Source organism: Thermobia domestica, chromosome 6 (genome assembly GCF_964235325.1).
Source record: "Thermobia domestica chromosome 6, izTheDome1.hap1.1, whole genome shotgun sequence".
In the NCBI taxonomy this organism is placed as follows: domain Eukaryota; kingdom Metazoa; phylum Arthropoda; class Insecta; order Zygentoma; family Lepismatidae; genus Thermobia; species Thermobia domestica.
The window spans coordinates 264075772-264100409 of record NC_137459.1 but is presented as its reverse complement, the minus strand read 5'-3'; the positions used below and the strand labels follow the sequence as shown (position 1 = coordinate 264100409).

At 33.6% G+C, this 24638-nt stretch overlaps 1 pseudogene; it reads left to right on the top strand.

Moving 5' to 3' along the window:
- Positions 1-11757: 11757 nt before the first annotated feature.
- Positions 11758-12811, top strand: LOC145687533 (ribosomal protein S6 kinase alpha-5 pseudogene; annotated as a pseudogene).
- Positions 12812-24638: the final 11827 nt, after the last annotated feature.

The following is a 24638-nucleotide window of genomic DNA, read 5'->3' as shown; positions in this document are numbered from 1 at the left end:
CGTATCGTGTGTGGGTTTTCTCGGGATATTTCAATTTCCTTCCACATTCTCATTCCATCATATCTTCCATCAACATTCACTTGCCTTAATCATTGTCTCCCTTAGCCTAAAGAGCATAATCGTGGTTCGTTAAAGTGAAATACTTCATTGCATTTTACAGGGGTTGCTTACAGTTTGTCGGTGGGTTAACGTTAAAATAATTTTTCAATAGGTTATATTATTGATACTAATATTTGTAAGAAAGAAGGAGTCTATGAGGCTCATAATTTTGAAAGGCTAAGAACTACAATTGAACGTTGATTGTAAGAAATGCTAAAGGTACGAACTAAATTTGATTTGTGAATCATTTAGCAATATAATAATATACAACTTGGATATCAAATTTCGAGGTTTGTTTTCTTGGCTTTGGACATGTTCAACTTACATGTGTTTTCGTGATATTCCAAACTTTCAACATACGTGTATCAGTCTCCTAGATTTTCGTAAATAACTATGAAGATTATCCTAAATCTAACAACTAAGTACAGATACCGATCACTAAAGTTCATAATTGACTTTTGAGAACATGCTGGCCCAAATTGATATATCACATCACTACCTCTCCATTTCCAAAATTATAACAGATTTCAAAATGGCGGATTCGAAGGTGCCGCCAGAGGTTCGCGATCTACTCTGCCCATTCTTCTTCTGTCAATATGAGAAACTATCACCGTTTGCATTGTCTATCTTTCACTATTTTCATGATTCAATAGTTTATTTGATGTATTTCTATAACATAGCATAGCCCTCCTCCCATCAATTTTGATCCCAATCCGTTTCTTATGGCGCTCAGCCCTTATAACTTTGCACATATACATATTTCCATATCCTCTATCAGTCGCACTAAGTCTCATCCCGCGACTCGATTCATCCATTTGGACCCTTTACTTGTCAGGCAATTTCTTATTGATGGAAAAACAAGGAAAATAGTTCTACAATAACTGACAAGTAACACTTCCCAAGTGTAACACTCCAATTTTGATAAAATTTGGTAGGTAAATACTACACATAAAATAAACTAATACGTGTATTTTTATTTTCTGTGGTAAAGTTGTTTCAGGGGGCGATAAACCAGACCCAACATTTTGAGAGTTCACGCTCGAAAGGTAATAACAAGTGGACCGAAGTGAATAAAATTGTGCACAGATATTGTGGACATAAAATGAATGAATACGGGTTTCGTATTTTCCTGGAAAAAAACGATTAGGTGGGCCACAGACCCCTCCAAATCTTTGATCACGGTATATCAAAAGTACTAATAACAGTATGCCAAAGTGCCTACAGAACATGAAGAATTACAACGAAATTTTGTGTAGTGATAATATGCAAAAATTAACTAATGCGGTTTTTTTATTTTCTGAGGAAAAACGGTAAAGGGGAAAAGGTCTCCACACAAAATTTGGAAAATTGTTGCCAAAAAGGCAAAAACAAGTGGACCGAAGTGAATGAAACTGTGCTCAAATATTGTAGAGGTAAGACGAAGGAATACTTTTTTCGTATTTTCCTGCAAAGAAAAAACTTTTGGGTGGACCGAGGCGTCTTGTGGCGGAAGGAGTGGACAGAAGCGAAAGAAATCGTGTGTAGATATTGGATATGTAAAATAAGACTTTTCTTGTTTCACAAGTGTATCCATCCGATTTCTCAAATTTGGAAGATCAACAGTAAGCACAAACAGTATATATAGTATTTTATAATATTTCGGGAGGCACCTTTAACGCTTACAATGTTTTCGTGATCAAATGTTTGGAGGTCTCCGTGCCCCACCCAACCATCTTTTTTCCAGGAAAATACGAAATTCGTATTCCCTTATTTTGTGTGTAAAATATCTGTGCATAATTTCATTCACTTCGGTTCACTTCTTCTTGCCTTTCGGGCGTAAACTTTCAAAATTTTGGGTGATAGTTTTGCCCTCTGAAACCGTTTTTCCGCAGAAAATAAAAACCCGTATTCATTTATTTTTTGCGTATTGTCAACACGTAAAATTTCACTGCAATTCTTCATGTCCTTTACACATTTGACCTAGTGTTACTAACACTTCTCATATATCGTGGGGTCCGTGCACCACCCTACCGTTTTTTTATAAAAATACGAAACCCGTACCCTCATTTTACGTCTGCAATATCTGTTCACAATTCCATTCAGTTCGGTTAACATCTATTTGCCTTTCGGGCGTCAACATTTTAAAAGTTTCGGTGCGAGCTTTTGCACCCTAAAACCGTATTTCCGCAGTAAATAAAAAAAACTCATATTCGGCTATTTTTCGCGTATTGTCCATACACAAACTTTCCTTGCAATTCGTCATGTCCTTTACGCACATCTGACATACTGATACTAGCACTTTTGATATTTCTTGATCAAATGTTTGGATGGTTCCGTGCCCCACCCAACCGTTTGTTCCAGGAAAATACGAAACCCGTATTCCTTAATTAGATGTCTGCAATATCTTTTCGCAATTTCATTCACTTCGGTCCACTTCAACTTGCCTTCCAGGTATAAAATTTGAACATTTTGGGTGGCAGCTTTTGTTCCCGAAAATCGTTTTTCCACAGAACATAAAAATCCGTATTCATTTATTTTTTTGCGCATTGTCCATACAGAAGGCTATGTTGCAATTCTTCATGTCGTTACACACATCTCACATACTTTTACCAGAACTTTTGATATTTCGTGATCAAATGATTGGAGGGATCCGTTCCCCACCTAACAGTCTTTTTCAAGTAAATACAAAACTCGTATACCAACATTTTATGTCTTCAATATGTGTGCAAAATTTCATTCACTTCGGTTCACTTCGTTTTATCTTTCGGGCGTCAACTTTCAAAAGTTTGGTGTGGGTTCTTTTGTCCCACAAAACCGTTTTTCCGCAGAAAATGAAAAACCGTATTCCTTTGTTTTTTGCGTATTGTCTATACATAAAGTTTCGTTGCAATTCTTCATGTCCTTTATATACATTTGACATAGTATTACTAGCACATTTCATAATCCGTGACCAAGGGTTTGGAGGTGTCCGTGCCTCACCCAACATTTTTTTTAAAGAAAATACGAAACCTGTATCCCCATTTTGCGTCTGCAATCTCTGTTCACAATTTCATTCACTTCGGTTCACTTCTTCTTGCCTTTCGGGCGTCAGCTTTAAAAACTTTGCGTGGGGACTTTTGCCTCCTAAAATCGTTTTCCCACAGAACATAAAAACCCGTATTCGTTTATTTTGGGCGTATTCTCCATACACAAAGTTTCGTTGCAATTCTTCATGTCCTTTACACACATTTGACATAGTGTTACTAGCACATTTCATATTTCGTGATCAAAGGTTTGGAGGGGCTCGTGTCCCACCCAACCTTTTTTTAGGAAAATACGAAACCCGTATCCTCATTTTACGTCTGCAATATCTGTGCACAATTCATTCGCATGCACTTCGGTTCAGTTGTTCTTGAATTTTCCGTTGTCAACTTTCAAAATATTTGGTGAGGCTTTTATATTAAACCTTCATATTATGTAACTTTTTTCTTTTTATGAGATTATTTTTTTCTGCGGAGGAGCAGAGGAATGCTTTCCTGTAATAAGTGCTTCTTGCCATTCATCTTGTTTGAACTGCTTACGTAAGATCATGTTGTAACTTTTGATGTCATCCAACTCCGCCACGATAATAATTTTGTCATTTTCAATAATTCGTTTTATTCTGTTATTTGCAGTTTGCCAGACTGATATGTTTGTTACACAATTGAGGTTTGGTCCAACACCTTTCGAATTCGCAACCAACCGAATCGCCGAGCTTTTTGGGTTGCCTGCTATTGCAGGAAAAGGAGAATCGCAGGTGGTAATGCACTTTTGGAGTGGTGTATACATTACTGTTCTGTTTGTCATGATTTGCCCAAGGAGGGAGGATGTCTCTGGTCTACTCATGTATTCCGTGGTATAACAAATAGCTATGTTAATGGGTCGTGTTGAATTCAATCTTGACTCTATTTATAGTTTCCTGCTTTTTTCAGTGAGGATTTGGTGTGGAATTAAAATTGGAGTTTGTGCTGCGTATTTGTTTCGTGTGTTTTTCTAAAAAGAAGTACTGTGAGAAGTTGAGTGTCACGTTGACCGGGAATTGACGAAACGGTATAAGTGAGCCCAGTTAAAGTTTTTTTTTTTTTAAGATTGAAGTTTATTTATTAGCCTCTCTTTATATTTGAACCAGCCTTAAAGGTTTTTGTTAACCTGCTGGATTTGGAAAGTACGTTAGATCTTAGGTTTGGAATCTTTTTGTCATTTGACAAGGTAAAGAATGTGTTGTGAGTGGCATACGTAAGAAAGTCACATTAGACACTAATGCCTAAGATTGGCGCAATCTTTGGATTTCCCTATCAAAAACATTACCTTTAATTAGTTTAACTTTCCTGGGTGGTGGAATGTGATTGGGGGAGATTCCAGAAAGAATTGTCTTGGATATCCTGCCTTAGATGGCTTAATCCTCGTAAAGTGATTGTCTCTTAGTGTATTTTCCCCGTAGTACTCGTTGTGTGCGCTCTTTTTACAATCTGACTAAATGGTGGAATGCCGACGCAGGAGATGCAAGTGTGAGCAGAAGTTAAATTGGTTTGTTAAAAATAAGCTTGGTCATACTACCGTGTCAAAGCTCTTTCGCACTTTATATTGTGAGAGTTCTGCTGACCAAGCGGTGACATACGAAGGTGGGACATCGAAGAACAGCTAATTGCTCGAAGGAAAATTGGGCCTGAGTATATTTCCCGTTGTTCTGGTTTATTTATTGTGCTAAGATTCTTGCTGTACTTGTTGAAAGAGGGAGCTAATCGGTCTACTGGTGATATGATAAAACCATAAGAAATTTTACTTTGCTTGTTTCAAATGGCCTAAGTCTTGGTCGGAAATTGGAAGCAATTTAACACAGCAATAACAAATTATTATTTTTTTAAACTTTGCATAAGTCGAAATGCTGTCCAAACCAAGGATATACAAAGGTAACTATGATAAGGGAGTCAGTGTGAGGTGTGTATCATTTAATTAATTTTCTAGTTGGTTGTCCTATATGCATGTTATATGTTTCTGGGTTGTCTGATTGTCTCCATTTGAGTCACGCCTAAGATCTAGTGCTTTATTAAATTTGTGAATGAAATTTCGGTTGCATTTGATAATTCAGCATTTAATGAAATTGGTTATAAAACCATTTAGTGTAGTTTATTGAATAGTTAATTGTTGGAATAATTTCAGCCTGATGGGCATCGAGATAATATTTTTTCTTTCTTTTTCTTTTTTTTTGAGAGAGAGATTCAATGTGATGCCGATTACGAAAGACCTATGTGGTGAGGCATGACTCCTAAATTAACTTAGTTGGAATCTAATTAAAGTAACTATTTGAATGATAGTTAATCACAGATTTTTCCTTTGGATGTAGTTGAGGTTGAAAGTTTACTCACCCCAGATTTTTGCTTCTTTGAATTTCAGGAATATATTTGAGTACTAATACTTGAGAAATTGAGGCTAAGCAAAGATTATTTGTTCTCTCTTCTTTGGTATATTAAAAATTGTCAGATCTCGTAGAGGATTTATATATAAATTTGAGATTGAAATTACAACCGAATTATGATAATTGATATTTTTATTAGTTCACGTAAATTAATTCGAGAATGATAATTTCTACTTACTAGACACAAAACGTCGAAGAATATTGTATTACCGTTGGATATCTGATCGTGCAGATATCACCTGCATATATCTATATATCTATCTATCTGTATATATATATATATATATATATATATATATATATATATATATATATATATATATATATATATATATATATATATATATAGTAAATAAAAGTTATTAAGTGGAATTGTTGTTGTTATTATTTAATGGATATAAGAGTATTTATGTTATGGTTGCTGTTTTAAATTATGAAATAGCATAATGTGAAACTTTATATACACGAATTGTTATATTTGAATATCTTTGTTTCTAAAGTTGGAAGACAAAAAGCGAATACACTCCGTATTGAAAAATATACCACTGCATCAGATGCAAGAATTGAGTCGAATCTTGAATACATTACTTTAACAAACTAAAATTCAAAAACCGAAGATGAAATCTTGACATTAACGGCCCTTTCCGTGGCGTAGCAATATGGTATGGAACCTGTGGAGAAACGTGGAAATAGAACCACAATATACTCTGGAAGGAAATGATGCCAGGTCTTCAATGCCAGAAAGCGCGTACGCTTACCTCTTACCCACAAATGAACCTGAAATAATATAATATTGGCTGCTAAGTCTAAGCTTTAATATTTAGAGGAAGAAGTCAAATTAAGTGTAGGACATTAGTAAAAGTAAACCTGAAGAAAATGTCTAACTTGAATAAACTGAATATAAGGCAAAATCTAAATCCTTACACCTCGTTTACACCTTCCAAACCATTTTAGTGTCGTTTGCCGTGCATACATCCTAAAGCTTCATTAGAACCAGTTGAACAAAGGTTATCGCTGCACACTCAGTTCTTAATGAATGCAACCAGTAACCAAATGAGTCAGTATATTTTTTTTTGTTTTTACCAAAAATCTAATATTTGCTTTGATTTTAATAGAAAAAAGGGTCTTTCTAGCCGTATTCCCTTCACTGATCTCATACCATCAGTGAATATTTAGTTTGAAGCTGTCAACCGTATTGCACCTCGTGAAGAGTTCATTCTTCCAGCAATGCTTGTGACTTCCCAAAGCGAAAGAACGTATAAGATTAGTAATAATCCAGAATCTGATGTTTGGTGCTAACGATTTTACTTCCCTATCATTGTTAGGAAGCTGTTCTTACATTGCTGTGAAGATACAAGTAAGTTCAAACGTAATTCATTTTGAAGTTATACTATGTTCACGGATATTTGGAAAATAATATTAATTAAAAATAAATGACTATCTTGAGAAGGAAGTGGAAATTTTTTACTGGTGCTGTGTTGTAGTAAGTAAAATGGAAATTTAACTTTGCTAGAACACGTTATTAAATGAAATTTTCAACGGTTGGAGAAAGTGTCAATTTACATGTGCCATGTTTGCAACAATATATGAAAAGAAATGCAGAAATTGTGATACTTAATAAAGAAAGCGAACGAACGAGGGAGTAGATAATATTAAAAAGGGAAACTGGAATGCCATCCAAATGGTCTTCTTCAAAAGAGAGAGAATCCTTCGATTTCACCATTGCAAGCAATGCATAAATAGATTCAGTGGAACAATTTCGAAGGTTAAACTATCTTATCCATACTTATACTTTTCTATTGATTATACTGAAGATCCAATTGATAGTAAACCTTTATGACAAATTAGTGCTTTAGATTGAAGATCAAACATGTTTATAATTCGTTTAGATGATTACGTGCAGCATATCAGAAACGGATAATCACTAATATATTCTTAAATCTTATCATCATTCATTTGCTGTTCTTTTTCACATTAAAGATGCCTTGAAAGAACCTACTATGTGTTACCTCCTGTTGTTAATATCTCAATGAATCAGTGAAATAGTATAATGTGAAACGATATGTATATTTTTTTTTTAAATTTTAATATTTTTGATTTTGACGTTACAAGACTAAAACGCGAAAACACACCATACTGAAAAAATATAACAGAGCATCGAAAGCATCTATTGAAAAAGCATTACTAGTCACAGATGACAGTGGTATGTATTTTCTTGTCCTCTGCAGTAGAAAGTCAAATCAAATCTAAAGTGTGATGAGAATCTTTATTGAAAGATATTATGATCTGATGGAAGAAGTCTCAATATATATTTTTCATTTGTGCTCTGCACTGCAATTATATATCAAAAGAGAAAAGAAAAAAATGCATAATGTAATTGAAAGCAAATGAACAAACGAGGCATTGGACTAAACGAAAATATTAAAACTGCTAATAGCGTTCAAAAGATCTGCTTTAAAGGACAGACTATCTAATGATTTCATCATTGCTAGCAATCCACACATTCCAAACTATATCAAAGCTTAAGATGTTTTATCTATATGTATAGTTTCTGTTGATAGTAAAGATGATAATATTGATTTCTGATTATACAAAAAACAATTTACGGGAAAGTATCTTTTTTTGACACTTTAAAAAATGCGATTGAAGTTGAAACAGGTGCGAAGGTGTTTTACATGGTTACGTGCAGTATTAGAACATTTGTATATCTTTGTAATTGACATTAAAAGATTATAATGCTGAATACTCCCTGCTAAATTATATACTGCAGTATCACAACCAACATTTTAAGAAATTCTTGCGGACATTCTTTAAGTAAGAGGAATCTTAAAGACCGAAACAATATAATATTGATCTTGAGTTTAACGTCCCTTTCAGTAGCGAGGAAATATTAGAAAGGAACTACTGATTAACATACATTCAGAACTACTTCAACCCTCGCCCTGAACTAAAGCCGTGTCTTTCACATCAAAGGAATGTATTCTAATCTCTTACCGACGGAGGAACTCCAATAAAATATAATTTAAGGTACTAAATCTAACATCAAAGTATTACAGGAAGAAGTCAAGTACATTCAAAGGACTTCAGTAAAAGTAAATCTTAAAATAATATCTATTCGGAACAAACAGAACATAGAGCTTAATATAACCTTTTACATACCTCTTGTACCCTAGAAGTCATTTCAGGTTGACGGATACTGTAGATAATATCAAACGATGCGACAACCAGTTCTAAAAAGGTTTATCAGTCTTCACTTAATTCTTAATATATGTAAGTAGTAGGCCAATGAGTGAGCATATTGATTACATTTTTAAAAATGTTTGAAAAATTACTTTGATCTTTATAAGGTAATAGTGATTTTTTTTAATTTTTCTTTTCTTAAACATCTCAAGTAATCAGTGAATATTTACTTTTTAGCTGTCAACCGTATTGCTCCCCGTGAAGAATTAACTGTTTCAGCGAAATTTGGTACTCTGCCTGGCAGACGATATATAGCATTCCTGTTAATCCACTTTTTGCTGTTTGGTAGTAAAAAATTTAATTTCTTATTATTTTAAAACGTTGCTCTTACACTCCTGTGACGATACGAAGAGTTCAGACGCATTTGGTTTTGACGTTTGAATATGTTGAAGGGCATTTTGCAAAAGTAATAATAATTAAAAAATGATTACTAGTGTCAATATACAGTAGAGTTGCATTGTGTTTTGCTAAGCAGACTATATCATATAAATTTCTAACAGACGTTTTTTCAAAATATATATTATAATTATTATTTTTTGGAAGAAGTGTCAATATAAATTTGTCATTTTTCACAACACACTAATTATGTATCAAAAGAGAAAAGAAAAAAGCGGACATAAAATCCACGAAAGGCCACGAACGAGGGATTGACATAAAGCAAGCAAGAAAAGCTACTAATGCTACTTCAATAATCTACTTCAAACGAAAAAAAAAATACTTCTCTTTTTCATAAATTTAGGCAATGTATAAATCGCTGCATTCAAACCAATGCCAAAGCTTAGATTATTTTATGTAAAAATATAGTTTTCAAACGGATATAATAATGATGAATGCGTTCTACGTATGATTACATAAAAGCGTATTTAGGAGCAATTATAGTTATATGACAAATTAGATTTTTAAATTGAAGTTCAAACATGTGTGTAGGTTGCTTAATTGTTTAGTGAAAGATGTCAGGAATGCTTAATCACTTATATATAATTCCATCTAATAATCATTCATCGGTAATTCAGATTCAGATAACATCTATCAAGAGAAAAAAACAATGTGTTTTATCTTTTGCAAATACCTCTATCATTATGTGAAATAGCATAATGTGAAACTTTATATACACGAATTGTTATATTTGACTATCTTTGTTTTTAAAGTTGGAAGAGAAAAAGCGAATATACTCCCTACTGAAAATTATACCACTGCATCAGAAGCAAGAATTGAGTAGAATCTTGAATACATTACCTTAACAAACTAAAATTCAGCAACCGAAGATGTAATCTTGACATTAACGGTCTTTTCCGTAGCGTAGCAATATGGTATGGAACCTGTGGAGAAACGTGGAATTCGTACCACAATAGATTCCGGCCGAAAATGATGCCGGGTCTTCAGCGCCAAAAACCGCGTTCGCTTACCTCTTACCCACAAATGAACCAGAAATAGTATAATTTGAGCTGCTAAGTCTAAACTTTAAGACTTAGAGGAACAAGTCAAATTAAGTGGAAGACATTAGTAAACGTAACCCTTAAGAAAATGTCAATTTTGAATAAACTGAATATAAGGCAAATTCTAAATCCTTAGACCTCTTTTGCACTTTCGATACCATTTCATTGTCGTTGGCCGTGTATACAGCTCGAAACTACGGTTAAACCAGTTGAAGAAAGGTTAACGCTGCACACTCAATTTTCAATGTGCAAGCAGTAACCAAATGATTAAGTATATTTGTTTTCTTGTTGCCAAACATTTAAGATTTATTAAGATTTTAATAACAAAAAGGGGCTTTCTAACCGTATTCCCTTCATTGATCTCATATCATCAGTGAATATTTAGTTTGAAACTGCCAACCTTATTGCACTTCGTGAAAAATTTATTATTTTAGAAAAACTTGTGACTTCCCAATGCGAAAGAACGTATGGGATTAGTAATAATCTTGAATCTGAGGTTTGGTACTAACGATTTTACTACCGTATCATTGTTAGGATGCTGCTCTTACATCGCAGTGAAGACACAAGGAAGTTCAAAAGTATTTCATTTTGAAGTTATACTATGTTCACAGATATTTGGAAAGTAATATTATTTAAAAAAGGTGACTATCTTGAGAAGCAAGTAGAAAGGTTTTACTGGTGCTGATTTGTAGTAAGTCAAATGCAAATATCCGTGTTAAAACACGTTATTAAATGAAATTGTCAACGGTTGGAGAAAGTGTTTATTTATATGTGCCATGTTTACAACTATATATGAAAACAAGGGAGAAATACTGATAGTAAATACACGAAAACGAACTAACGAGGGAATAGCTAATATTAAAAAAAAGGAAACTACGAATGCCATCTCAATGATCTACTTCAAAAGAGAGAGCATCCATCGATTTCACCATTGCAAGCAACGCATAAATAGATACAGTGAAACAATTTCTTATTCTTTCTTATTCTTATTAAAATCTTATTCTTACTTATACTTTTCTATTGATTATACTGAAGATAAAATTGATTTATAGTTACACAAAAGGAACTTAGGGGATAGTAAACCTTTATGACAAATTAGTGTATTAGATTGAAGTTCAAACATGCTTATAATTCGTTTAGATGGTTACGTGCAGCATATCAGAAATGGATAATCACTAATATATTCTTACATCTTATCATCATTAATTTGCAGTTCTTTTTCACATAAAAGATGCCTAGAAAGAACAAAACATGTGTTACCTCCTGTTGTTAATATCTCAATGAATCAGTGAAAGAGTATAATGTGAAACGATATGTATAAATATTCTTAAATTTAATATTTTGGATTCTGACGTTACAAGACTAAAACGCGAAACACACCATACTGAAAAATATAACAGAGAATCAAAAGCATCTATTGAAAAAGCATTACTAGTCACAGATGACAGTGGTATGTATTTTCTTGTAATCTGCAGTTGAAAGTCAAATCAAAACTAAACTGTGATTAGAGTCTTTATTGAAAGAGATTATGATCTGTTGGAAGAAGTCTCAATATATAATTTTCGTGCAATGCACTGCAATAATATATCAAAAGAGAAAAGAAAAGTGCGGACTGTAACTGAACGAATATATATTGGAGAAATTATTCTGGCTTGAGAACATCTTCACAGGTTGGGAATAATTTATCGTGATATCAAACTAGAGAGTAAAGAGTTTGTTCCTCATGAAAAGGAACACAAGGCATATTCCTTTTGTGGTACCATTGAATATATGGCACCAGAAGTCGTATGCGGTGGTGAGGCAGGAAAAGATATTGCTGTGGACTGGTGGAGTGTAGGTGTTCTTACGTATGAAGTGTTGACTGGTGCTTCTCAATTCACTGTTGATGGATAAAGAAATTCACAACAAGAAATATCCAGGAGAATCCTAGAGATTGATCCACCAACACCAGACGATCTATCTCCTGAGGTTGCAGATCTTATTTTTAAGCTTTTGATCAAAGACCCTCGTAAGAGGTTAGGCGGCGGAGTTGATGATGCCGAGGAATTAAAGAGACATCCGTTCGTTAAGAGCGTAAATTGGAATGATTTGGCTGAAAAGAAGATCCCTGTTCCATTTGTCCCAAACATTACAGACGAATTAGATGTGAGCAATTTTTTCAGTCGAATTTGCGAGAATGACGCCAACAGATTCTCCTACTGTAGAGAATCCTAATTTTGATAAGATATTTAAGGGATACTCCTACATATCGCCCTCCATATTATTTAGTGAAAATGTGATCAGTGATGATCTTCTCCGTCCTTCTCCTTATAAAAGACCAAGCACCACGAATACCGTCACCAGCAGATTTAAGAATTTCCCATATTTCCATAATTACGACACTGATTTTCGGGAAGGTATCCTGGGTGATGGTATCTTCTCAGTTTGCCGCAAATGTGTTCATAAACAAACAGATCAAGAATATGCAGTGAAAATTGTTAGCCGCAAAATAGATTGCACGTAAGAAATTAACTTGTTTCGAGCCTGCCAAGGACGTCCGAACATTGTACAATTGCATGAAGTCTACCACGAGGAATTTCACACTTGCCTAGTATTGGAACTACTTAAAGGTGGAAAATTGTAATAGTATTTCCAGACGGCAACACTGTTTTCTTCTTTCCTACGAGCGAAGCGGACTCCCGTCAGGTGAGTTACGCTCGGCATTGCCACGGTGTGAAGATGTCTGCTTGAGGCTTACGTAACCATGAGGAAGCGTGGATTCGCTGCACGACCACAAGTTTGTTCTATCGGTGTGTTAGGAAATTCGTTTGACTTTTGCTTAGTGCGTTTAAAAGGAGACCAAGTTTAACAATAATCAATAACGAAGATATCTGGAAAGTATAAAAAAGAGTGAACTGATATATTCTCGTTAATGTCGGAAAGTGGGGCAGGAAAGTGGAGTCGTTAAAAATCAATGGATTTACTTTAATTCCCAATGCAAATATTCGATTCTGGTATTAAAGAAGAAAGTATTGAAAGAGAATGATTTTGGTTAACTACGCCAATTACCAGATCGTTGGTTTGCAGAGAGATGGATGAAAAATCGATCACTCCACTTTGTTTTGTCTTATTTGGATACGTTATAAATTCTTTTGAGAGGATATTGTCTTCCGTCTTTCCTTTCGTTATTTGTGGTGAATGGAGTGGTTTGAGTAAGGGTCAAATAGAAGGTCGATTTCCACCCAGAGGAGAAGGAGGACGAGATACCGTTGATAAGGAAATGTATTTAACTACCATTGCAAGGTAAGAACTAGTTAAATTTTTGTACTTCCCTGTGACCCTTGTTAATGATAGGGATATGTTTTTCTTAGTTGAGTTGGTTGTCTCGTAGAGTGCTTCCTTTGATCAGAATTTTTCCCTCCTTCGTTAACTACGAAGTTCTCTGAAGACCATTTTTCTGAATTCATCTACCGTTTTTGACTAAAATTTCAGCTCGATGCTTATTAACGAATTTTCAGCAGTCGAAGGAAAAGATTATTTTGTTGCCTGGAAGTACTATATTATTTATTAGAAAGAGAGTAATTCATAACTGAAATAAATATTAAAAATTTTAACGGGATCAATCCCAGTGCTACTTTGATATAAGTACGTGGCGTGACCACTTGTAAATTTGCTTTATAATTGATACAAATCTAATATTGTTTGAATCTTTTTAAGAGAATGACATTAAAGAAAAGTAATTGCATGAAAATTAAGGTTAGGTGGAGAATCCCCCTCCCATTATTTTTGAATCACTAACATTTCAGAGTTGTATGAATTATTGTGTCCCTAAAGAAAATATTTCTAATCGGAATTCTTGAGGGTTTACGTCGCATACAAATGCGACATTCCATTTATATAATTGTTATTCGTTGCAACAGAATATTTATTGTTATCCCCTTTTTTGGAATTCAATAAAATTATAAAACAAGGAATTTGTGTGATTATTTTTCAGATTATGTGTGTTTTTGTTTGTGTTATTTTATTTAAGCTAATTTAATAGCACGTTATATTCAACTGAAGGTTGGTGGAAAGAATCTGATTGAACCAAATAAAAGGTAAGGGCTGTTGGGGATTGGGCTGAGATACCGCACAGAAGAATCTTCAGATGATCCTCACCCAAAGCATTCGAGAAAGATTCCTATGTCGAAAAGAAGAAGAAAAGAATAAAAGGAGGAAAAGGAAATTTGAAAAGATTGAAGGTGTCACCTGTAAGCAGATAATATCTAAACAGAATCCTTTAACACAGATGGATGTTTCTCCATTTGATAATGTAGAGAGTGACTCACAAGCTTCGGACATTGATCATGAACAAACTGGTAACTTTTATAAATTATTTCATCGAAATAAAAAGTATTTAGATCCGGAGTTAACTCACAAGGGGAAGAAAGAAACTGTATATGATCACACAGGTGAATAAACCCACTAATGATGAGTGTATAAACACACAGGTGAATAAACGCACTCAAGAGGAAGATAAGCTTAAGACTTGGAAATATTCGGGTTCGGATATTGAGGATTTTTTATCTGAGGTTAAAACATCTTATAGTAATGTTAGAAACACCCGACTGTATAGTAGGGTGTTTTAAAGACTTCGTTGGTCGATTATACTTACAACAAAAAAAAAAACTTTTTTAAAGAAACACCATTTCCGGTACCCCGACAAAAGGAACAGGTTTTTGATTCTGAAATTAAGGAATTGATAGACCAAGGGATATTAGTTGAAGTCGATCACTCAAATTATGCAGTGCGTGTTTTCTCGTGAAAAATAACGATGGTACCCATCGTCTTGAAGGGAATATCTGTAAGGCTAACTCATTGATTGTTAATGACGTATGTCCTTCGCCTAATCTCGAGCAATGTTTGACTGCATTGGCGGGTAATACAGTGTTTTCCAGATTAGATCTTAAGAAAGCATATCGACAAATCTACCTTCGTGAAATTTAGAGAAATAACTAGTTTAGAGAAATAACTACCATAGTAACACCTAAGGGTAGTTATCAATTTACTCGAATTCTGGTCGGAATTAGGACAGGAGGTAATATACTCGCTCGGGCAATGAAAAAGATTCTCGGAGATTTGGTTAGTGAGGGTGTATGCATATATTTTGATGATGTCCTTTTATATACAAAAACTTAAGAAGAACACAAGAAATTGATGACAAAAGTACTTGATCGTTTTCGTAAATATAATATAACGATTTCTCCAGAGAACAGTTTGTTCTTTTATAGGAAAAGTAAGTACCTTGGCTATATCATAGATGGTAACACTACGGAAATAGATCCATCTAGAGTGTCTGCAATAAGAAATATACCTCCACCCAGGAACGGAAGGGGTTTAATGAAAATATTAGGACTTTTTTCATATTACTCTAAATTTGTTCCTCAATTGCAGGAAATTACGGGTCCTTTAAGTGAGCTTAGGCCTATTAAAAGAAAATTTACTTGGACAAGTGAGGAACAAAAGATTCTGGATAAGTTGAAAGATCTGTTAATTAACAATGCAGTCCTTAAAACACCAGATTTAAATAAAAGATTTATAGTCCATGTTGACGGAGGAGGACGTGTAATTGGAAAAGTCCTTGCACAGAAAAACGATGACGGTGCAGCAGTCCCTGTAGCATTTTATAGTAAGAGACTTTTTGAAGCAGACAAACATAGAAGCATTTACGAGTTTGAGTTTATCAGTCTCGTAAAACTATTTCAAGATATAAACATTATCTTGTTTAAGAATTTTATATATACTGATAATAAAGCATTGAGTTGGATCCTAAACAACTCGAAGACATTGTCGAAATATGGCCCTTTGGTAGAGACCTTGTGTCATCTTAATTTTGTTATTCACCACATCCGTTCAGAATATATTGTAGTCGATTTTTTCACGCGGATGCATGATCTTTTTGAGTTCAATATTTATGACAGTCCTATTGGTTTGCCTTCATTTAGGCATAATATGAAAATAGCAAATACTTGGCGTTTGCCATTAGTTAGGGAACCAATACATGTTTTACAAAAGGAAGATCCTGAATTATCAAGAATATTAGAAAGATTAGAAGCAGGTGAACAGGTAAAAGGTATTCCTTGAATAATAAGATCTTGATGAAAAGGACGAACTCTATCATAAATCCATTCAAGATAGTTATTCCATAAAGACTACAACGCATTATTATTGAATATTTTCATGATGATCGACGAACAGGCTCTCATTCTGGAGTTTTTCGAACTTTGAAGGAAATCATGAAAAGATTTATTTGGAATAATGTCGTGAATGATGTAAAAGAATATGTGAGATCGTGTGATATTTGTCAGCTTGTTAAGGAATCGAATCAAAAGAAAATGGGTCCTCTAGAATCTAAAAAGCAAAAAGAATAAATTCTTGTTGGGCTTATGATATTATTGGCCCTCTCCCATCTTCACAAGGCTTCAAATTCATTTTAATAGGAGTCGGTTATGCAAATGGATTCGTTATCCTAGAAAAAATGAATAAGATTACTTCTACCTTATTAGCTAAGATATTTATGGATATTTTCAGTCGTCTACAGTATCCGGAGACTCTAGCAACTGATAACGTTTCAGTTTTCGTGTCAGAGTATTTTTCTAAGTTTCTCATTGGATTGGGTATTAAACATATTAGAATTAGCCCATACCACCCCGAGCCGAATCCAGCGGAAAGATTCATGAAAACTCTGAAATCGGCGATGAGAGCTTATTACTCAGATAAATAAACGCAATGGTCAAATCTTATTGCAGAACTCCAATATTCTTTAAACATCTGCGAACATTCAGGACTGAAAGATGTTCCAATGGAACTTTATTATGGACGTCAGAATTTTACACCATTATAATAACGTTGGCACATTTCAGATCTTGATCTTGAGGTTAAATCAGGTAAGGAGTTAAGGGGGAATGCTTTACCCAATATGAAGAAGGCTTGGTACAGGGGGAAAAACTGATGAATCAACGTAGACGACCAGTTGTTGTTAAAATGAATGACAGAGTTTTAGTTAGAAGTCATATAAAATTTTCCATAAGAGAAAATATATCTAAGTCGCTTAGCGATAAATGGATCGCACCTTTGCGATTAGGAGATTCCTTACACCCAATACACTTTTACTTTCGAATGGAAATGATGACCAATTGTGTCTTTGTGTATTTTGTGTGTACTTAAATGTATTTTATCTTTGGCCAAAAATAAACTTTTTAATGGCAATATACATACTTGGGATATATTGCAAATAAATATTTTCAAAGATAAACTTTTAATAAGAGTATACATAAGTTGAGATATATTCCAAATAAATATTTTAGAAAAATGTTATGAATATAACTTTTATTGACATTTCAAAATATAAAAAGAAAAGTTTAACATTTAAATATAAATCGATGGATAATCGCCAAATTGCAGTTACGACTTTTTGTCACTCAACCATCGAAATACAAATTTACTAGTCAAAAATGAGGAACTGGAAAATCTATAAACATTAATAAAAATTTCAATGTGTTTTATCTAGATTTTAATATTTGCAACATAATAATGACAAATTTTATATTCCTAGCTAAGACTGTGTATCCTGAGTTCACTATGCTCCTAGATATGTCGTTTTTCCCTTCAATGTGGGGGAAATTGTAACAAATGCCGCCACTGAGTTCTGCAATTTTAACAGAATCGTCAAGACGACATTTATTACAAATACAGAAGCAAATAAAAATAATTTACAATGTAAAACATCGAAAATGAAAAGAAATTGTTGTAACATCTTTTTAATATTTTTGAAAAAGAAGAAAAATCCCTAACAACCCTCACTTTTTTATTGGTTCAATTAGTATCTTTTCACCAACCTTCAGTTAAAAATAACGTGCAAATAATTTAGCTGAAACAAATAACACAAACATACACAAATACAATCTAGAAAATAATCACGCAAAAATCCTTGTTTTATCATTTTATTGAATTGCAAAAAGTGGATAACAATAAATATTATGTGCAACGAATACGAATTATATAATGAAATGTCGTATTTTGTATGTGATTTAAACCCTCAAGAATTCCAATTAGAAATGTTTTCTTTTCTTTACTTACTTACGTATCGAATCTTGTATAGTATCAAAGCTATCTAGGGACACAATAATCCATACAACTCTCAAACGTAACTGATTCAAAAATAATGGCAGGGGATATTCTGAACCTAACTTTGTAAATCTAAAGTGAAGGAAGTTTTCAAATCAGACAAGCTGTTTCGGCTGTGCACTCTTTATGAGCCCAATGCTAAAAAAATGCAACGTTACCATTTACCTGGACCTACAATATAAGTGAATTAAGTTACTGTTTTATGTTAACGTGTCGATGGCCAGCCCGAATTTCAAACAGTCAAATCATTCATTTACGTTGTGGGTTCAGGTAAATGGCAAAGTTGCATTTTTATTTAAGATTGGGGGCATAAAGAATGCAGAACCCAAACTGCTTGTCAGATTTGAAAACTTCCTTCACTTTAAATTCAAAACATCATATTTGGAGATGGTATTCCCTCTTACCTTTTGTTCTAACTCTGATAATAACGGTTACCCTATGTCAGGGGACTTTTGAGACACCCTATATATATAATACAATGCAAAATACTCCCTACTAAATTATATACTGCAGTATCACAAACAACTTTTTATGAAATTCTTGCGGACATTCTTTAAGTAAGAGGAATCTTAAAGACCGAAATAATATAATATTGTCCTTTAGTTTAACGTCCCTTTCAGGAGCGAGGAAATATTAGACAGGAACTACTGATTAACATAGATTAAGAACTACTTCAACCCCCGCCAAGAACTAAAGCCGTGTCTTTCACATCAAAGGAGTGTATTCTAATCTCTTAACGACGGACGAACTCCGATAAAATATAATTTAAGGTACTAAGTGTAACATCAAAGTATTACAGGAGGAAGTCAAGTTCATTCAAAGGACTTCAGTAAAAGTAAATCTTAACACAATATCTAATCGGAACAAATAGAATATAGAGCTTAATGTAACCCTTTACATACCTCTTGTACTCTAGAAGTCATTTTAGTTTCAAGGATAGTGCAGATAATATCAAACGGTGCGACAAACAGTTGTAAAAAGGTTTCACAGTGTTCACTTAATTCTTAATATATGTAAGTAGTAGGCCAATGAGTAAGTATATTGATTAGGTTTTTTAAAAAGTTTGAAAAGTTACTTTGATCTTTATAAGGTAATGGTCATTTTTTAAAAATTTTTCTTCTCTTAATCATCTCAAGTATTCAGTGAATAATTAATTTTAGCTTTCAACCGTATTTCTCCCCGTGAAGAACTAAGTGTTTCAGCAAACTTTGGTACTCTCAACTGGCAGAGGATGTATAGCATTCGTGTTAATCCATTTTTTGCTGTTTGGTAGTAGCAATTTTCTTTATTTTTATTTTAGGACGTTGCTCTTACACTCCTATGATGATACAAAGAGTTCAGACGCATTTGATTTTCACGTTTGAATATGTTGATGTGAATCTTGCGAAAGTAATATTAATTAAAAAATGATTACTAGCGTCAAAATACAGTAGAGTTGTACTGTGTTTTACTAATCAAACTATATTATATAAATTTCTAACAGACGTTTTTCTATATTTATATATATTATTATTATTGTTTGGAAGAAGTGTCAATATAAATTTGTCATTTTTCACAACACTCTTATCATGTATCAAAAGAGAAAAGAAACATGCAAACAGAAAATCCACGAAAGGCCACGAACGAGGGATTGACATAAAGCAAAAAAGAAAAGCTACTAATGCTACTTCAATAATCTATTTCAAACGAGAAAATACTTCTCTTTTTCATAAATTCAGGCAATGTATAAATCGCTGCATTCAAAACAATCCCAAAGCTTAGATTATTTTAAGTAAATATATAGTTTTCAAACGGATATAATAATGACGAATCCGATCTATGATTATATAAAACGTATTTAGGAGAAATTATAGTTATATGACAAATTAGAGTTTTATATTGAAGTTCAAAAATGTGTGTAGGTTGTTTAATTGTTTAGTGAAAGATATCACGAATGCTTAATCACTTACATATTCTTCCATCTAATAATCATTCATCGGCAATTCAGATTCAGATAAAATCTATCAAGAGAAAAAAACAATGTGTTTTATCTTTTGGAAATACCTCTATCAAATGTGAAATAGCATAATGTGAAACTTTATATACACGAATTGTTATATTTGAATATCTTTCTTTCTAAAGTTGGAAGACAAAAAGCGAATATACTCCGCACTGAAAAATATACCACTGCATCAGAAGCAAGAATTGAGTAGAATCTTGAAAGCATTACCTTAACAAACTAAAATTCAACAACCGAAGACGTAATCTTGACATTGACGGTCCTTTCCAAGGCGTAGCAATATGGTATTAAACCTGTGGAGAAACGTGGAAATTGAACCACAATGGATTCTGCTCGGAAATGATGCCAGGTCTTCAAAGCCAGAAAGCGCGTACGCTTACCTCTTACCCAGAAATGAACCTGAAATAATATCATATTAGCTGCTAAGTCTATGTTCTAATATTTAGAGGAAGAAGTCAAATCAAGTGGAGGACATTGGTAAAAGTAAACCTGAAGAAATAGTCTAACTTGTATTAACTGAATATAAGGCAAAATCTTAATCCTTACACCTCGGTTGCACCTTTCAAACCATTTTAGAGTCCTATGCCGTGCATACATCCTAAAACTGCATTAAAACCAGTTGAATGAAGGTTGACGCTGCACACTCAAATCTAAATGAATGCCGAAGTCCGTCGTCAGTGTGAAATTAATAAGAAACGAGCCGTAGGAGAAACAAAAAGGAAAGAGGTGCATAACTAGTGTTTCTGGATCGTTTAAAAGAAAAATGTTTTGTACTTGCAGATAGATAAATAAGGACCTCATCATTCCTAGTGAAAGTTTGGATGCATATTAGTATTAAATTACTTTGGTCTTAATAATTATTCATTGATGATTGTCCTGTGTTTGGTTTGTATTTATCTAAAGGTGGTCGTGTGTAAGTTTAAATATGTGTGTGTGTGTTTGGCGCGAGAAATTGTGCGATGTATAGAAAAAAAAGCAGTGTATATATATGGAACACAGCCTGCTTTTCTATTCCAGAGCAAAAAGACTGCATAAAACAAAAAATGGCAGATATAAATACGAAAAAAAGAAATAACTTGTTTTACGAAAACAGTTAAAGGTTATGTAATTTATGTTGGAGGCTTTTCATTCTTGGCAGCAAGAGAGAGAGTTTTTATATGCAGTACTTCTGGTTTAAGCGTTTGCATTTAAATTATTGTCCATGCAGAAATGAATGAAGAAAAATAGAATATAATAGATGCAAATGTATCACTGTTTAAATGTGATATATTGTGGTAGCTACGATTTTTAGACAGTCTCTGCTACTTCATTAGTATCAGGTTTTTAAATGTAGTTTGTAGATAGCCTCTAAATGTTGTTACTCCATTACCAATGGTTCTGCATTTAAGCGACGTTTATATTCTCTCAGTATTTTGTTCTTGATGTACAATTGTACATTACTGTTCTGTTTTTCATGATTTGCCCAAGGATGGAAAATATCCCTGGTCTTCTCGTGTATTCCGTGGTATAACAAATACGTCTGTTACTGGATCGTGTTGAATTCAATCTTGACTCAACTTATAGTTTCCTGCTTTTTTCAGTGAGGATTTGGTGTGGAATTAAATTTGTAAGCAAGAATAATAAGTGTGTGATGCGTATTTGTTTCGTGTGATTTTCTAAAAAGAAGTACTGAGAGAAGTTGAGTGTCACGTTGACTGGGAATTGACGAAACTGTGTAAGTGAGCCCAGTTAAAGTTTTCTTTAAGATTGATGTTTATTTAGTAGCATCTCTTTATATTTGAACCAGCTTTAAAGGTTTTTGTTTACCTGCTGGATTTGGAAAGTACTTTAAATCTTAGGTTTGGAATCTTTTTGTCATTTGACAAGGTAACGAATGTTTTGTGAGTGACATACGTAAGAAAGTCACATTAGACACTAATGTATAAGTTTGGCAATCTTTGGATTTCCCTAATCAAAAAAATATTAGTTTTAATTAGTTTAAATTTCCTGAGTGGTGGAATGTGAATGGGGAGATTCAAGAAAGAATTATCTTGGATATCCTGCCTTAGATGGCTTAATCCTTGTAAAGTGATTGTCTCTGAATGTATTTTTCCCCGTAGTACTCGTTGTGTGCGCTCTTTTTACAATCTGACTAAATAGTGGAATGCCGATGCAGGAGATGCAAGGGTGAGCAGAAGTTAATTTTGTTTGTTAAAAATAGGATTGGTCATACAACTGTGTCAAAGCTCTCTCGCTCTTTATACTGTGAGAGTTCTGCTGACCAAGTGGTGGCATACGAAGGTGGGATATGGAAGAACAGCTAATTGCTCGAACTTACAAAGTGAAGAAAATTGGGCCTGAGTATATTTCCCGTTGTTCTGGTTTATTTATGGTGCTAAGATTCTTGCTGTTCTTGTTGAAAGAGAGAGCTAATTGGTCTACTGGTCTTATGACAAAAACATAAGAAATTTTGCTTCGCTTGTTTCAATTGACCTAAGTCTTGGTCGGAAATTGGAAGCATTTTAACACAGCAATAACAAATCATTCTTGTTTTTTTTTCAACTTTGCGTAAGTCGAAATGCTGTCCAAACCAAGGATATAAAGAAGTAACTATGATAATGGAGTCAGTGTGAGGTGAGTATAATTTAATTAATTTTCTAGTTGGTTGTCCTATGTGTATGTTATATGTTTCTGGTTTGTCTGATTGTCTCCATTTGAGTCACGCTAAAGATCTAGTGCTTTATTAAATTTATGCATGAAATTTCCGTTGCATTTGATAATTCAGAATTTTGTGAAATTGTTTGTAAGTCATTTAGCGGAGTTTATTGAATACCTTTTGTTAGTTGTTGGAATAATTTCAGCCTGATGGGTATCGAGATATTTCTTTCTTTCCTTTTTTTGATTTATTCAATGTGATGCCGATTACGGAAGACCTATGTGGTGAGGCATGACTGCTAAATTAACTTAGTTGGATTATCATTAAAGTAACCATTTTTATGATATCCCACACTCTTCCTTTGGATGTAGCTGAGTTTTAAAATTCACTCCCCCCAGATTTTGGCTTCTTTAATTTCAAGAAAATATTTGAGTACTAATACTTGAGAAATTGAGGCTAAGCAAAGAATATTTTTTTCTCTCTTCTTTGGAATATTAAAAATTTTCAGATCTAGTAGAGGATTTATATATAAATTTGAGATTGAAATTACAACCGAATTATGATAATTATAATTTTTATTAGTTCACGTAAATTAATTCGAGATTGAGAATTTCTACTTACTAGACACAAACCGTCGAAGAATATTGTATTACCGTTGGATATCTGATCGTGCAGATGTCATCTGTATATATATATTGTAAATAAAAATTATTAAGTTGAATTGTTGTTTTTATTGCTTAATGGATATAAGTGTATTTATGTTATGGTTGGTGTTTTAGTACTTCATAATTAAATAAATGCTGAATTATCTTTCCCTGATTGTGGTCTTCACTGAGTACCACCGTGTGGTGTCTATCCTCGTAAATCCTTCTGTGGTCGCGCTTGGGGTGTTGCTGGCAGCTCAACCTATCTTGAGACTATTATATCCATGAATGTTGACCTCTTAGCATCGACTATGGCGCTGACAGCGGATAGGAACACTACAATAGGTAATTCAGATTCACATAAAATCTTTCAAGAGAAAAAAACAAGGTGTGTTATCTTTCGCAAATACCTGTATCAATATGTGAAATAGCATAATGTGAAACTTTATATACATGAATTGTTATATTTGAATATCTTTCTTTCTAAAGTTGGAAGACCAAAAGCAAATATACTCCGTACTGAAAAATATACCACTGCATCAGAAGCAAGAATTGAGTAGAATCTTGAATACATTACCTTAACAAACTAAAATTCAACAACCGAAGACGTAATCTTGACATTAACAGCCTTTTCCGTAGGGTAGCAATATGGTATGGAACATGTGGAGAAACTTGGAAATAGAACCACAATATACTCTGGGAGGAAATGACGCCGGGTCTTCAATGCCAGAAAGCGCGTACGCTTACCTCTTACCCACAAATGAACCTGAAATAATATAATATTAGCTGCTAACTCTAAGCTTTAGTATTTAGAGGAAGAAGTCAAATTAAGTGGAGGGCATTAGTAAAAGTAAACCTGAGGAAAATGTCTAACTTGAATAAACTGAATATAAGGCAAAATCTAAATCCTTAGACCTCGTTTGCACCTTCCGAACTATTTTAGAGTCGTTGGCCGTGTATACATCCTAAAACTGCATTAAAACAGGTTGAACAAAGGTTAACGCTGCACACTCAATTCGTTATGAAT